Source organism: Numenius arquata, chromosome 7 (genome assembly GCF_964106895.1).
Source record: "Numenius arquata chromosome 7, bNumArq3.hap1.1, whole genome shotgun sequence".
Classification (NCBI taxonomy): domain Eukaryota; kingdom Metazoa; phylum Chordata; class Aves; order Charadriiformes; family Scolopacidae; genus Numenius; species Numenius arquata.
Genome location: NC_133582.1, coordinates 42,763,586 through 42,780,339, shown reverse-complemented (window position 1 = coordinate 42,780,339; position 16,754 = coordinate 42,763,586). Strand labels below are relative to the sequence as shown.

Below are 16,754 nucleotides of genomic sequence, written 5' to 3'. Positions count from 1 at the left end.
CCAAAGACAACAAAAGGGCTCACAACTTTAAAGAGCAAAATTCCAAAGTCACCATCATAGTATCCCTAGCTAAAGCTCGCTTACATTAGAATCAGGAGGCATTTACTGAAAATGTCCTGCTACCAAACATCTCTTTCTCTTATTGTTCTTAAAGCAGAAATGGCTCAAAGCCATCTGCACTGTCACATGAGTGTGCTGACATCTGGCTATCGGATGGCTTGAGGGTAACTTTGCCTCCCTCCCCAGGGCCAGAATCTTCTCTGTCTGTGCATGGGTGTGGGGTGATGGACTGGGTCAGTGGCGATAGTAGAGGAGCCCCCTCCTGAGAAAGGCAGGAATGGCACATAACTGGGGACGGTAGGGCAGCAATAGTGAGGTACCAGGCTTAACAGTTTATCAAGTCAGTTCATCTGAACTAGGCTCAATACTTCTAACCCAGCACTAGTAGTCAGACAACACAAAGAGGAAGAGCAAGGTTTGCTCCTCAGAGAGTCCTCAAGCCATTTGGATTTTGTTTGGTCCAAAGGGGCACTTTGAGCTCACCCAGAAGGGAGCTGGAATCACTGGATCTTGACTGGATCACGAGTGTTTCCAGAAAAATATTTCTAGAAAAACATATTATTGAAGTAGACTTCCATGTCCACTGGCTACACTTTTTAACCAGCCTGAATAATTTAGTCAAAGTTGGTAAGTGCGCACCATGGCCAATCCCTTTTCATTGGACCACCAAACCAGTGGTTTGTAAATTCACTTTGAGGGTAGGGGGAAAGACTCTATAGAAACCTTGAGATATGGGCAAAATGATTGAATTCTTTGAGTGAGAGCAAAAGGACAAAAAAATCTTTCAAGAGAAAGACTAACAACAACTTAACTGACTACAAGCGGGGTCTCACAGAAAGTCTGTCATAATTAATATTTATCATCTAACATCCTCCCACCACCATAAGTTAATAAATGGCCTCTTTCACGTAAATGTTTGTCCATGTGAGTTGCATTAACTTGAAACATAGATATACAGATCAAATACCCTCCTCCCTAAGCCAGTTACCTGAATTTATTACTCTAGTAAGGGCCCAGGCACCTTAATTGCCTTTGTAGAAGCAACACAGATGGTGATTTCACTGAATTCATACTCAGGACTCCTCCAGGCAGTATACCACCACCCACGTTATCATTTAGGTTCCCTTTTTTTTTTTTTTTCTATAATGACTCTAGCTTTCTTTTGAACTTTCAACACCGTTCCACTTAGCCCCAGGAAGAGATTTGGTTCGATGCGAGAGGAATTTCTCTAATCCACACAGAGGATGTGCAATAGAGCTATGAAGGACTTCCCATAGGGAAAGAGTACAAGCATATCTCTTATTGCTATAGATGTAATCAGTTGAAATAATTCACTTGTCAGGCAAAGAGCTGATTCTTGAGCTCTCTTACTTTTCCATCCTATCACCTGGAATTTTGCTTACTTTTTTTTTAATGCAGGGATCCCAGACAAAAGAAAGATCTCCAGATCAAAAAGTGAAAATATTTTCTCTAAGACTTAGAGATCCTTCTTAGCAGCTTTGACACTGGGGGGCAGGAGTGTGGAGGGTAGAGGGAAAGGGAGGAAGAGTTCCTATGAGTGTTTGTTTATAGGCTAGATTTTATACAACAGTAATCAAATGATAGTAGGGTTTTGGTTCTGATAGTGGTAATGTTGCCTGCAACAATACTAGACACAGTATTTTCATCACTAACAGCCCTGGTGAATTCTTTATGATGAAATCATCACTAATAATCACTCTATGTTTATTATCAACTGCAATTTTTAGATGAGTTGGTAACACAAAAAATCCAAGAAAAAAAAATTCACAAAAACCCCCTGAAACCGTTTTTGTTTTTTGAATTTTTTTGAAATATCTTCATTTTCTTTTTCTGTGAAATTTCTTGTTAATATAATTTTTATTGAAATTACTTTCTAAATATTTAATGAAAAAAATGGTTTCACAGATGAAGCATGACTTAAAAAGATATTTTTTCTGTAATTCTGTGAAAATTATTTAAGATCCTAAAAATAACACTTAGTAAAAAGATGTGTCAAAATATCACAGCAAAATTGATATAAATGTGCAAAAGTATAGTTTCACTAATGCTGGCAACTTTTCAAAAAATGACTATTTCACAAAGCAAAAAACTCAACCCTTATTGTGAAATTTTCCAACCATATTTACTTGTCAGGTTCTGTCTTTAAACTCTATTGAAGCAGAAATATAAGAAAAGACCCAAGGTTACCAGAGACCTCCAAGAAAAGGGACTCTGAAAAACTTCTGCTAGGATACTAGCTCTTATGAAGAAGGAAAAGCTTTGAGTGCTGATTTGTGGTTAGAATTTTAACTGGAGATGAGCAAAGTTAAATTACATTTAAAATATCCACCCAACAGGGATCACACTGCTTGTTTCTTTCAAGCTAGAGGTTTGCTAACTTTAGCTTTCAGAAAGCCAGATGGTACTTTAATCTTCATATTGGCTTCACGGAAAAGACAAACAATTACAGTATTATCTCAGTGCCATTTGCACAATTAGAGCTAAGGGAGAAAGGGGGTTCCTGCAAAGACATCCATTATGACTTTTTTTTTTAGTCAGAGTTTCACATCTGGCCATAGAAATTAATTGTTAGTCTCTGAAAAACACGTTGTACACAGTAATGATTCTGCATTTCAGCTGTATGTGAAAAGTACTTCCAAAACATATAAATACTGGGGTCTAGAAGTTTTTATAAAAACCCATTCAGACAGATAAAATAAGCAGGGAAGGACCTTTGCAAATAATCCAGAATCAGGTAAAGACCAGATGTGATAATCAAAGGATTATTTCCCTATGAAATACTTTAAAGTTTTGGGTTTTTTTTTAAGAAGGCCCTATGTTCTTTTCAAATCAAATCCTCCTCCATAAATCACCCATTATCTTTAGGCAAACGTTAATGTGTTCTTTGGGTCTGTACTCATACAGGTTGCTTAAGCAGATGATTAACAATATACCTACACTCTATTATAAGTCTCATTAATTTAAGGAGGCTTCCCATATGCTTAATTTTAAACCGGATAAATCAGTGTTCAGGTAACTGGTGAAAGAATTCAGTCTCCTACATATTGGTTACAAGCTCAGATGCAAGGAATAAAATATTCTGTCTAATACTGCATGGTGATGCAATAGCGATGCCTGGAATGATGAACCCCTGCATGGTCCTTCCTCCCTCCCCAAAGTATCTGCTGACTGCAGGGAGAGAGAACACTGCTTCAGGCCCTCCCAAGGAAAGGCACTATGCCTCATAGAGCTAACCAGAAGACTCAGTTAAGAGGACTTCAGATGATCACTTCTGGGCATCCACATCTTCATGCCTTCAGCTTTTCTTCTAAATATAACAAAATTAAAGATTCCCTTTCAGGCTGAAATTGAACTTTTCACTCGAAAAAGGAAGAAAAAAGGTCTATTTAAAAAATCTCACGTGGATGCAGATGGGAATTTTCCCTGGTTTTATTTCAGTTCAGCTTTTTCACCAAGCACAGATTTTGACAATACTCTCACTACAAAGGGAACTTCTGAGCAGCATGCAAGAAACTGAGCCACAACAGCACAGGCTTCTTTGGCTGAATTTCCAAATGCATCCCAGAAGATGACAGCTAGATTAATCTTGCTACCTCTGCATGAGCAAAAAACCAGACTTGAACAAGTTCTGATTTTAATTATATTTCACAAAAATATAATCTGGACCATCCTCCAGCCCCAGTCAATACTGATGTTCTGTGATGTGATGATGCCTAGATAAGAAGTAAACCAATTTCTCTATCCATTGTCTCCCATGGAGTAAGGCAGTTTCCCTGCTTGATAATTCAACAGCAAAAAATGAGTTTCAACCTCAGATCCAGACCATACGATCCAAACTCAAACATTTTTTTTTTAAAGTTTCATTTCTGTGATCTGACTTGAGACAAGAAAATGGTGTTCCAAGTCTCAATATGAATCAGACTATGTTTTCACTGAGTAAAATTCTTGTACAACTGTGATTAATTCTTCCCATCTCACCATCCTATCCAGCTTTAACCACAAGGAGAACTAAGTAAGAGAAAAGACTGACTAAGTATGTGCATATGTGTGTCTGTAGGTACTGAGCTTATTTTCCCTTTATACCTTTGGGGAAATGCTTCAAGTGATTTGTCCCCATTAGGTTGACGTGATGAGACAACTATTATATACAGCACCTTTGGGCAGGGGTAATGGAGAGACTTGTAACTTAACCTTGCAATTTATGAACCAGCCCCAAACCTGCTCCAATGGTTAGTTTTTAAAAGACTGGTAGTGAGTCTCATGATTAAATCCTAACTGGACAGCTGACAGCCAGACCATGGAAATGTACTTCTTGAAAATAATCCATTTAAGTTTCCCTCAGCTGGCCAGACACTGCAGACTATAGCATGCACAAAGCCAGCAAAAACTAGAAAATTCTCTTGTCTTACCAGCCTGAGATTCTTCAGCTCTGCCTAAAGTCCAATTTTGAAATGGTATTATGTCTTCTGCTGGTACTACCTTGCCACCTAGCTGGAGAGGTGTTGGACAGCCCTCCTGACAACATAAGAGCTTACTTAACTTAAAACACTTCACTAGCATGCAAACAAAAGATACGGTCTTGGGTGGGAGAGAAGACCAAATCCTTGGGTCTACGCTCCAGCTGCTCTGTGCTAGCAGAAGAGCAAAACAGTCAGAAAGGCAGCAGCTTCAGGCAGCCACAGTAGTCCCTTGAATAGAAGGCTCCCTTGTCTGACCTGGCTCTGATGCAGGTGAGATCCTAGTTCATATATTGCACTAAAAATGAGATTTGTCTGTATGTTGTTACTTTACTATATATCTCCTGGGATAAGAAGTGGAAGGGAAACCTTTCAAAGAAGAGAATTATCTTTGTCCATTAATTGTCTGCAGTCCCTAGCTAGGTTTTAGGGTAACAGTACTGACCAAGAGTGGTTTAAATTCTAAACAGAAACTTTTTTGGGTGGCTTTTCCTTGCTTCTCTGTGAAAGAAGCTATCTTGTGGTTTGGCAAGAAGGAGAATGGACTTGAGTGCAATAAATTACAGCCCAGTCAGTTATAAAGTTCTTACCATTGAACTCTAAACTAAGACCACAATAATTTTTAGGTAAGAGTATATATGACATTTACTTCCTCTCAAAGAAATGAAGTCTTGAGGCAAATGTCAGTGACCTGCTCTACTTCTAGAATCACTCTGAGCTACAGGACGTATGAGGTGGCAAAAGGCTACAAACAAAAACTCTTCTTTGGTTCATTCTCTAGGAGCAGTGACAATATTTGCAAAAAAAAAAAAAAAGCACCAAACAGAAGGTGAAAAAAAAATCTCAGAAAAAAATTTACTTGATCATCAAAGTGATTTTCCTGGAACAGTCTCTTTCTCATCAGGGTTATTATTACTTGATAAAAAAGTAAATCTCCTACTGTACCTCCCTGAAGTATATATACCTCACTTGGAATACTTCAAAGGTCTTTTTATAGGCTTTTATCCACTACCTACCCATTCTCCCCACTTGGGTATAAGAAAAGCTATGCAAAATGTTCAGTACAGAAGCTAAAACACTTCAAGTTATCCTGTCTCTGTAGTCATGATGTTCCAAGGCCAAATTCTACATTATACACATCACAACCCTGGGTTACATGCTAGAGAATAACTGTAGAGGAATTTGGTCTTTCCTGCTATACATGAAGTTCTTCACTTTCGTTTATTTTTCATCCAAGCTGGTCATCACAGGCTTCTTTTTTCAGTAGCTGTGCTTCTCCAAAAATTTAAAATAAACCTTTTATGGCTCATTTCAGATTTCCTCTGAAGTTGGGCTCCAGTAAGAATAGAGTGAACCAGCTGAAATGAACCAATGTTTCTTGTGAGCCTCTCCCTGGCTGAAGTAAAGCTTTCTTCAGAGCATTGTAGATAAAATATTTTAACTTTTTCCTCTCAGAAAGATTGCCTCAATCCTTCAAACTAAACTACTTAAAAAAACCTGGACTCATGGGGGAAAAAGAGCTCAACACAACACTGTTAGGCTACATGCAGCCTCTGGGAAGCCAATCTAGAAACAACTTTAATAATTTTCTTCTTGACTGCAGAGCCTCATTCTTTTTGAAAACTACATCTTCTATTCTGCCCAATTTGAATGGAGTGATGCTCATCAGTACACCAACCCAGTCAAGTTTGCTCAGTAAGCGTTTGGCGAAATCCTGGCTCCACTGCAGGCAATGAGACTTTTCCTATTCAACAACTGCCAGGATTTCATCAATACCTTTGTGTCTCCTATACATAGACGATGGTAACTGATATGTTAGAAGTTGACAGGGTTGAATTGGATTCAGATTCTTTGCCTATTGAAGGAGACGTGGACAGACACTCATTGATAATGCTTCCTCTTCATTTATGGTAAGTGATTCCCTTTGACACACTGCAGTAAGTATAGCACCCAAGACACAGTCAAAACACAAAGAAAAATAATCCTGTTTTCTCCAATGTTGGACACTATTAAGATTGAGCTGGACAGGGTGCTGGGCCATCTTTTCTACACCGTTCTTTTGCCAAGAAAGGTTGGACCAGGTGATCCGTGAGGTCCCTTCCAACCTGGTATTCTGTGATCCTGTGATGATGATTCTAAACACACAGAAAGTTTGGTTTTAAAATTATCTTCCTGGGAGAGAAGGACAGTGTAGCGAAGGAGAATTCTTATTTTTCTACAAAAAGTGGCATATCTTCTGATTCAAGATCAGAGTGAGTGGGTCATATTTTATTGACAGCTGTGATATGACACCATCCTGAGCCTATTTCACTTCTTGACAAATGAAAACAGGGACCGTTTACAGAACCATCATCACCAAGTCAGTCTCTCTACACCACCACTGAAGAATTGAGCACATCAGCAGTGGCTGAGCAATGGGAAGTCTCACAGTTGGATGTTGCCTCTTCTTGACAGCTCACAGCACGTAAGAACCATCAGGGTCATTTCAAAACCCATTACTTAAAACTGTAGCTAGTTGATTACCCTTATTTGTATTACAAGGGTGCCTAGGAGCCTCAGACATAAGCATTTCACCCTTTTCAGTCCTGACAAATGAACCCCAGAGATATTCCTCTGAAAGATAGAAATATGCTATAATAAGTTACATCATTTGAGGGACAGCTTGAAAGTGAATTCTCAATGACTCTGTAGGTTTTGATGGTGACAACATAAATAAGCTTCTGCTTTGCAGTCACAGTTAAGTTTATGCAACAAAATCCTCAGTATATATACAAGAAACTGTGGAGTTACTAATAAGGTTCAGCATGGATGTGAATGCACGCTTTCATTTGTGCACCGGCCTAAAACAGAGGTCTGTGTAGTTGCCATGCATGCCTATAAATTTAGGAGAAACAACACTTTCTTTTTGTTAAGGGCAAAGAACTCCATGTTAAGTACAACATTTCTTTTTTTTTTTTTTATATTTCCTCATCCAAAACACCCTTAGCAACTTAATATGCAACACGGAAATGAGACAATTTTTCAGCATCCTGCTTGTGTTCCTGAAGACTTAGCTGTTCAACAAATGACTGAGCAGGCTGGAGCATTTTTAAAGTAAATATAAAATGGCGACTTCCCACCTGAATCCATGAGATTCCAGTTTTTGAGCATATGTCTTTGGCCTAATAGTCCATAACATAATGTGCAACTTTTTTTCATATATGAGATGATAAACACAAAATCAATAGCAAAACATAACAACAGCAAAAACTTCTGCAAACACTGCCCTAAGGCTCCTTTGGTGCTTCATCAGTGAGATTATTAATGTGTCTCAAGTAGTTTTCTCCATGAGTATCCTTCCTTTTAGTTCACAGTCTGTTCTGTCCCAGTGCAAAAGAATCTGTCTTCTAAAACTTTTGTGAGAGGGGATAAACTAATGTACTGACCCAGTAGTGCCTCCTCTCGTTACCAACGCGTATCTGAGATTTGTGTTCATCTAATGAACAAACAATGACTTTTCTTGGTCCTTGCCTAGCAAAAAAAAAGGCATTGCTCATCAGCAGGCTCCTCTGATGTACCGATTGGAGAAGGTGCAGGCACAGCAGTGAAATTTATCATCCTTCATGGGTGCATCAAAAAGCTCTCAGACAGAACCAGACTATCCAGTTCCCACTGTCTACTCTCAGTTCCTAAAAAAAGCTCAAGTTAGCTTTATCTTGCTCTCTGAAAGCCAGCAGATAAAAATCAACCATTGCCTTATATCTCAAGCTGGAAAGGAAGATGATGAGACTTAGCAGAAAGAGCACAAAATGCTCCTCCTCACCAGAGCAGCATGAACCTGTCCCCAAACACCACTTGTAATAATGATGAGTGTTTATACAAAGTGACTGATTGCACTGTTCTTTCTGTTGTCAATCAGTGAGGGAGCTAATTACACATCTTTTGGATATCATTCCAAACGAATGACCTGGCAGACAGCATTTGGTTTAATGGCCCTGAACCGGTCACTGTATTCAGTGGATGATACCACAGCATAAACATCAGTGGAGGCGGATCTTCCCAATTATGGGTAATTTATAAAACTAAAACCAGCAGAGGTTTCAAGTTTTTAGTATATAGTCGACAAGAAATCAATTAAGAAATGTGAAAGAATTCTAAACATTTATTAAAACAATACTCTAAACCATGTTTCCTATGGAAAATGAAGGGATGAAATGTTTAGATTTCTAGATTCAGTAGAGACATAGTGCATAAGCCAATCTAATTGAAATGGCTAAAGTACCTTAAGAGATCAAGGTAAAACCTAAGCTTAATTTAAGGCTAAAGGTCACAGTTCCTTATCTCATATTCACATATTAGATTTTTTAAATCCATCCTTGTGAAACTTCTACCGGATATTTTGCACTTGTTATAGCAGTCATCACTGAGTGTAAATGGTCTCATTTCTGGGTTTTCTTGTTGTTCTGACCTTCAGTTACTATGTTCACACAAACACACCCGTTGCGTCAAGGTGAACCCTCCATATATCTCCTCTTGATTAGTACACAGATTACAAACTTAAAACCAAAATCTCCAGCCTTTTTCAGAACTGCTTTTAAGTTAGTTTTCTGGCTAGAGCCTTATTTTATCTTCTATGTTGTATTTAGTGTTGAAATCATCTCCTGCATGGATGCTGAAAGCATCTCCAAGAATAATCTAAAACCTTGCTCTGCCACAAGCTTCCACAGCAATGCATCATCAAAGATTTCCAGTAAGAGTTAAATTAAGATCATGACATGGTGCCTGGATCTTTCAAAAAAGATTACCTGTCAGCTAAATAGCAGATATGTTCCTGTTTCTTGGAAGCTTACGAACAAACTAAACCTGTGAAACAGTAACACTGTTGACATAGACCATATTTTTTATGTAACTGCTCAGATCTTTGGTTTTTTGTACACATACAGTAACCTAGTTTCTGGGTTTTGTTTTTGTACTGGGTAGAAAATAAGACTTTAACATTAACTGCCTGCCTAAATCTACGCAGACTTCCTTTCCTAATTGTTTTCCCCTTGTATCCATTCAAGCATTGAATAAATGTTCTCTATAATTTTGAGTTTTCAGTAACTGCTCTATATTTTCCAGGTTTATTTCTTTCCATAACAACGGATGCGACACTTTCTATAAGCAAACATGCTGTATGGTGGGGTGGAAACTTGAGGGTGAGCTCACTGGGAAAACTGGCACACGAACAGGGAGTTCCTGTGTTTGCCAATCAGGCCCGTTTCCAACATCTCTTGAAAATCAGGAAGGAACAGACTGGAAACCCAAGGTGCCCAGCACCACCAGTTACCCTAGATGACTCGCAGAACTGAAGGTCCGGGCGTAAATGGATGGGTTGAACACAGCAGCCTCTCCTGAAAGAACATCTTGTAAAGATAGGGACATGGACAGAAGGGAGAAAAACTCTGACAGAAAATACACCGAGGGAAAAAGAACCACTGAGGTTCCACATGGGTGAAACGATCTAGAAACCAGATGAAAGCCTAAGCCTAATGAGGTAATTGAGTGCTTTGCTTCAGCATCTAGTGAGGCTAGATTCTTCCCCTATGGAGAAGATGAGACACTGGAATATATGTATATTTGATGATGTAGCATAGTATAATTCTATATTAATGTAAAGAATATAGAATAAAAATTTAAAATATAGTATATATAGTGTCATATATAGTATCACATATATTAAATAACATATACACAGTCCAAATCAACAGTTAAAATAATACATTAAACTTGGTTTATATGAATCCTTCCCTGCTTCTTGAGCAAGGAAACATGATGTTGTGTAAACACTGACTCATAAGCTAACTCAGCTACATACACTGGAACTAAAAGAAGGAATCTGACAGCTTTCTGCGAGTGTAACAATTTTTTCTAAGAGACAAATAGTCCGTGGCACACAGAATGCTCTAGAAAGTAGTTGCCCTAAATCACTATTGTGACTCTTTTTTGCCAAATATGCAAAGCAAAGCACGTGCAAACAGTAATTTATTTGATTAATTTTGTCTCCCTCCCTCTTCTAAACCATCTTTGAACAGACGATGATTTCTGTGAAATGATGTATTTATTTTGAAGAGTTTCTGTGCCTATCCTGTTTCTCACTTGTGAGCAATTTGTTGTGACTAAGTGAAAGTTTGCAGTTTGGTACTAAACCTCAAAAAAATTCTGTCGTATTCACAATGCAGCAAAATTAAGAGCCCAAAGTGCCCTGAATCAGTCGTGAGAAGCCCAATGTTAAGATTTTCATGAAGGAAATACCCACTAAAATTCCGTTTCTAGGCATGTCCTCCAGTGACAATAAAAGGTAATGTTGTTCGGTATCAAGTTTATCTTTGGAATTTCTGTTTCCATTGAACTATTGCATTTCTAACAGATACTTAGCAGTTTTGAAAACAAACCCGTATCCAGCCACCTTTCCTCCTTCAAAATAAGCAAATTAATGCCAAACGGAGAAACCGATACATGGCTATCATCAGTGGCATATGAATGAGGTGGCAGAGATACACATGCACCCTACTCCAAAGAGCCAAGATTTTGGCAAAAGATACTAGTGAAGACACGTGCTCTGAGCTGGACTGTGGCTGGCACTGATGTAAATTTGCGTGAGCCCTGAGGTAACAGGGTTACAGGGTGGATTTTTCGGTACAGGGACCACCCTCCAGATTCAGGATGGGATCGAAGCTCACCGCAAAAAATTGCTGCTGCAACCGCAAGTGCTGCTGCTGCATCTGAGATGTGCCAAAATACTTCTTCAAAGGACAAGAGAGCTGACCCTGTTTACTGGCCTGATTCCAGCACAAGCAATTAAATTTCTACCATCTCAACAACCCCTGCAGTTCCGACTGGAACAGTGTTATTTGCTGCTTCCTGCCCTGAACTGTCGCAGAGGGTTTTTGCGTCCTCTTGAGGGGCTGCTGCCGTTCACCCCCAGAGATGGCTGCTTAACAGCAGCAGATGAAGCCTTGCTCACATGCAAGACACTGCAATTACTGTGTTGAGAGCAACTAAGAGCTAAGACCTTCACTGCTTATTGTTCCACCATCATCTCTCATCACTTGAAGAAAATCTACGTCTAGCCTCTTTTTGTTATTGGAGATGACTAAGTTGCGAAGAGCGACTTAAAATACTTACACTTCCATGGCATAGAAAAATAAAATGAAATCATTTGTACCTATCTGCCCATTTTCTGCTTCCTTCTCTGCACTTCAAATCAGTTCCCAGGGTGCAAAGGACCGATGAGATTAAATGAAAGAAAATGGTTGATTGCCTATGAACTTTCTGCAAAAATAAACCCCACACATTCAGTATGCCTGCTTTCAAGTTAAAACTACCCGTTAACACACCCCAGACTGAAGAATACCGCAAGGTAGAATGGGAGAAATATAGCATGATTATCATGCTGGAGTATTTTCTAGCATGTAAAACTAGCAAACAGTTTTGGAAAAAAGCAATGCCAGTTACCGGTGGGTTTATCAGAGGGTTCCGGTGATTTGAGAACCCAAAGAAATGCAGCATTTTGGAAAAATGAGAATGTGGGTGATTCAGTAAAGAGTGCAGCTAATACTCTAAACCCCAGACTTTCAAAAGGTGAAGCTCTGTGTTTGCTCTCTAAATAAATGCTAGGAAGCAACAGTGCTCAGATATCCAAGTACCTTCTCTGGCAATGCAATCAGGTACTTTGATTGCATAAATGACCAAAATTATGCCACAAATAACTGGAGTTGAATAAAAAGAGGCCTGGTTAAAACGGAGCTGATAATTCATTCCCAAATGTCAACATTTTGTCAGATTAATGTTCAATTTCCTTTGCATTCAGGAAAATGATGTAGATAGGGACACTCTTTCATTACTCTGCTAGGTGGACTACGAAGCTATCATTAAAATAATTACCAATGGAAGAACAAGGAGAATCAAACATTTAATTCAATGTAATTATAACTCCTAATTCCTCCTAATGTGGGTGATTTATCTCACTATGATTAAAGGAAGTAAGGACACTTAAGTAAAACACGTGCCTGTATCAATAGGCCAGCTATTAAACAACAATTACATTTCAGTAAAAAAGAGACCCTACACAGAGAATATTCAGGCAGAATAAAGTGATTATTCTAACTGGTCAGCAGATATTCTCTGAAGACTACCCACAAAGAAAAGCAATTGGAAAAAAAATCCAAGTCATAAATACCAAGTTCATCCTATTAAACAACCGCAACTGGAACTAACAGGATTTTTGAATATCTTCTCTTTCATCATGTTCCTTCTCCCAGTTTCCCAAACCATGTGGTATATTTGCACATTGGCTCTGTATAGGTTGCTGCTGTTAAGAGATATATTTTCATACACAGATGTACACAAAGCACAAATGTATTGTATCTTTAACAACTGTGAAAAGGAGATGGAAGATAAAGCACTGAAAAAGATGTCAAAATTCACATATTAAAAGAATTCATAGCAGAAAACTCAGTAGTTAGGCTTCCTTTGGCACCAGGAGACAGGTTTCACAATAAAAAAAGAAGAGAACACCCCACCACTCAGATGAGAAAGACACACACAAAAAAATAAAACATTAATCAGTTAGTCATTCTGATTTTGCCCTGCTAATAATAAGAAAAAAATCTCTTTGGTTCAAACCCAGTTTATAAAGTGTAAGTTTTCCTTATTTGTGATGGGTGCACAGGGACTGACATTTGCAATGAAGTGTTTTAGCAGGTTCCAGCACACTTGGAATCATAAAGAGCTACAGAGAATCACGTTACTGAGCTTTATCGGATGCCTCTGACAAGTCACCAGTGCAAAGGTTTTTGTTTCATTGACTTCATTTTCAAGAAAAATAGTGAGAAATTTAAGCTCTTGTTACAGTAACAGAAATGAAGCAGCTTTTCTTAAAATGCAGTGGCTTCTACAAATGGCTGATTATTGTTCTCCTTCCCATTACTGTATTCAATGCTTTTATTATTGTGAGCCACATTATCTGAAAGCACTTGTATAAGGCTCTGGACTGCAGGTGGCACCATTATGTCATTATGAAATGAAACAACATTATTCCTGAGACAAGTAGGCAGCACAGAGGAGTCTAACCTACTTAGTGAAGTACTCTATGAATATAAAGTATGCAATCTAATGCTAGTCATATATAGGAAAAACAATTCTCTCTGAGGCAAAGATTAGGAGGCATCATCTGATGCAAACTGTCAACATTAGCTGAAGTAAATGGAGCTGTATCATCTACACCAGCTGAGAATGTCCCATTGACCTTCAATGGCCTTTGGATGAGGCCCTCAGAAGGAACACCTGAGAAAAGAAAATCTGCAAGCATAATAGTGTGAGAGCTCTATCTTTAAAACAGCTGGTCAGGAGTAAAGCAGATGCCACAGTGCATTAAATTCTGCTACGTGTTGTGATGAAATGAAGAGCAGATATAATGATAAAAAAATCAAGCTGTGACATTTTCAGGAATGTCACTGACTTCACAACATTGCTTACAAAGTACTGATAAATTTGTAGAAATACCATATTCATGTTTTACAAAATAAGCAAGTAGTGCACCAGGAACCCATCTTGTACACAAATACCATCCTCCCAAAAGCTGACCCCATTCTACGTACAGACAACAAAAAGCTTGTGGTGCAGTTGGCAGGAACAGAATGCTGGCTTTGCAGAGCTGCTTGGAAAAAGAGGGAACTCTAACGCCACTTACCTTATTTTGTGTTATGATGTGTGTGAAAAATACTTTAGACCTGTGTTTAAACCTGAATCACCCAACATAGCATGCTACCGGCAGAAGGTCTGCAGTCAGCACAGACTATTCTCCACCTTTCACTTGCATACACAGAAGTATTTCTCATTTGTGATGACTCTGCTGTGTACAGAAACACTGATTCCCGGAGAGAGACTGCTGTGGAGCACTCAAAAAAGGTACCTCTCACTAGCAAGGAGACCAGCAGCCAGGGTGTACAGCACAAAAAAGCATTCACTTCCATTAGATGAGCACCAGCATGTCAGCAATTAGCTTCACTGTCTTTCAGGCTTCTGCAGTACCACTGGGAGGAGTTTTGTAAGTCAGTAGTAGCTGTTGATCTCTCTGTAAGCTAGCCCCCACCTACCAGTTTGATCAATTATTCCAGAGCTATATATAAACTGTCCCAGGGAGACCTCCTTTGGATATAGGAAAAATATTGTTGCTTAGCAGTCAGTCATTTAAAAGTCAAGATATTATGGTGAGGCTGAATAGTCAGTGGGGACTCAAAGTGGTAAAATGAAATCCAGGGTAGAATCTCGCAGGAAATATAAAGAGAAATAGGTAAATAAACTTTTATTTGAATGGACCTGAGAGCAATCAAGGCTTAGAGAAACCTGTATTCCAGACAAGCTAACATCATATATGATAGAAATTTCTTCAATATTTGTCATACACTTTGCTTTCTGACTGCCCTCAGAGCAGTGTTAGGCTTAATTCCAGCAGTGTATAAAGAGCTGGCATGGGTCTTAATGGAGACTCAAATCACTGAAACAGATCTCAGACTGGAAGTGGATTGCTCATTTTGAAGTCATAATTTCATTTTGGGATTGCACTATGCAAGTATGAGCTAAAATAAACTATGAAATACACAAAAACATGTCAACTTGTTACACATAATGAAATTCTCACCATCTTGTTGCTACATTCAGTCGGAAAGCGTTGTACAAAATGCTCCATATTTTGAAATGACCTGCAGGTATCTAAGCACAAGGTGGACTGTCTGGAACTCCCAGAATAATTTGGGGCCAGGAGTTAACTTCTGTGCGTTTTTTCACCTGTCTATTAAAAGGAGGTAACAAATCAAGCTGGCAAAATACATTTTCAGATATGGTAATGAAGAGGTCTCCAAGCAGAGAGAGCGGCTCCTTTCAAAAGGAATAGCTTTTATTAAGCATTGTTGGATCCTCATGCTATATTCTAATTCCCTTCCTTAGTCAACAGCCTGGCTATCCTGTTTATCTCTAAGATCCTGCCTGATACGCCTGTCCTTCATAGCATTTGTAAATAAGAAACCTTTTTCTAATGAGAGCATGGAGAAAAGTTTTTCCTCTCCCTGGAGGACTTTCAGGATTTTAGAAGCCGCCTTCCTTCTGTATCAGGACAAACCTGAGACTGTTCACATTTCTTTAGGGACTGAGGAAGGGAACAGAAAAGGGTATTTCTGCCCTCTGGGTAGGGCACTTTTCGCTTTAACTTCCTGCTCCACCATTTTCCTCGCTTTTCAGTGACGGGGTTTATCCACTGAGAGAGGAGCTATTCTAGGCTTCTGCTCGGTGCTTCTCTCTTATTCTTCTCTGTTGGAGCTGCTTCACTTTGCATAAATCTTTAAATATTTATTAAGGCAAGGTTTTGAACCTGAGTTTCCCACATCAAAGGCAAGTGTTTAAATATCGGATGATAGCATAAGCCTTTCTCTTGTTCACTCCCCCCAGTCCAATTATATAATGTGGATCTGCTTCAGCAGAAAAGGCTGGTAAAATCAGCTCACAATCAGGGAATATGCGAATGACTTGTATTCAAATGGCTTTTCCACATCCCAGCCAGTTGTTCTGTGCCATGGGCTCTTGTGGTGCTAATCGCTCGCTCTCTTTCTTTCTCTAACCAGAATATCTCATCCTGCTTAAAATATTTCTCAAGGACTACTTTTGTCAAAATAGGTGCATTTCCATGAATTTTCAGATGCAGTTAAATCAACTTCTGGTGAACAATTGTCTATGGAAAACATCCACTGATACTTAGCAGCCACCTTACAGCACTGCTGAGAGTCAAGAACACATGGCAAAGCCCCCTGGTTCTAACACTGATGTGATCTCCATCAATTTATTTACGTACACATTATCACTCTTCCTATCCATGGGCACTAGGAAAAAAAATGGTCTTAACGTGCAGAAATTCTTGGCTATGCTGCCTCTGTGATGATGTCCCTGCATTAAACCAGAAGTGTGTTGCGACTTGTATTGTAACATTTTTAAGCTTGACCTCCTGGAGTCCCATGACTATATCTCAACTTACATATAAAAAAAAAAGTGAGCCTTTGTACCTATGAAAATAGTTTGAAAACCTAAACGGAAGGTAAGCAATAGTATTTAAAAACTTTATGCTTTTATTTCAGCTGTGTAACTTGCTGAGATCTAATTCATTATCTTGAACAATGGTGCTTGGCAGCATTATCTGAGATAATG

General features: G+C 38.9%; 1 protein-coding gene across 1 annotated transcript in view; it reads right to left on the bottom strand.

Annotated features, from left to right (window-relative positions):
* The window catches only part of CPNE4 (copine 4), a 194,790-nt gene that overhangs the window by 59,962 nt on the left and 118,074 nt on the right, over positions 1-16,754 (bottom strand). The window lies entirely within an intron of this gene.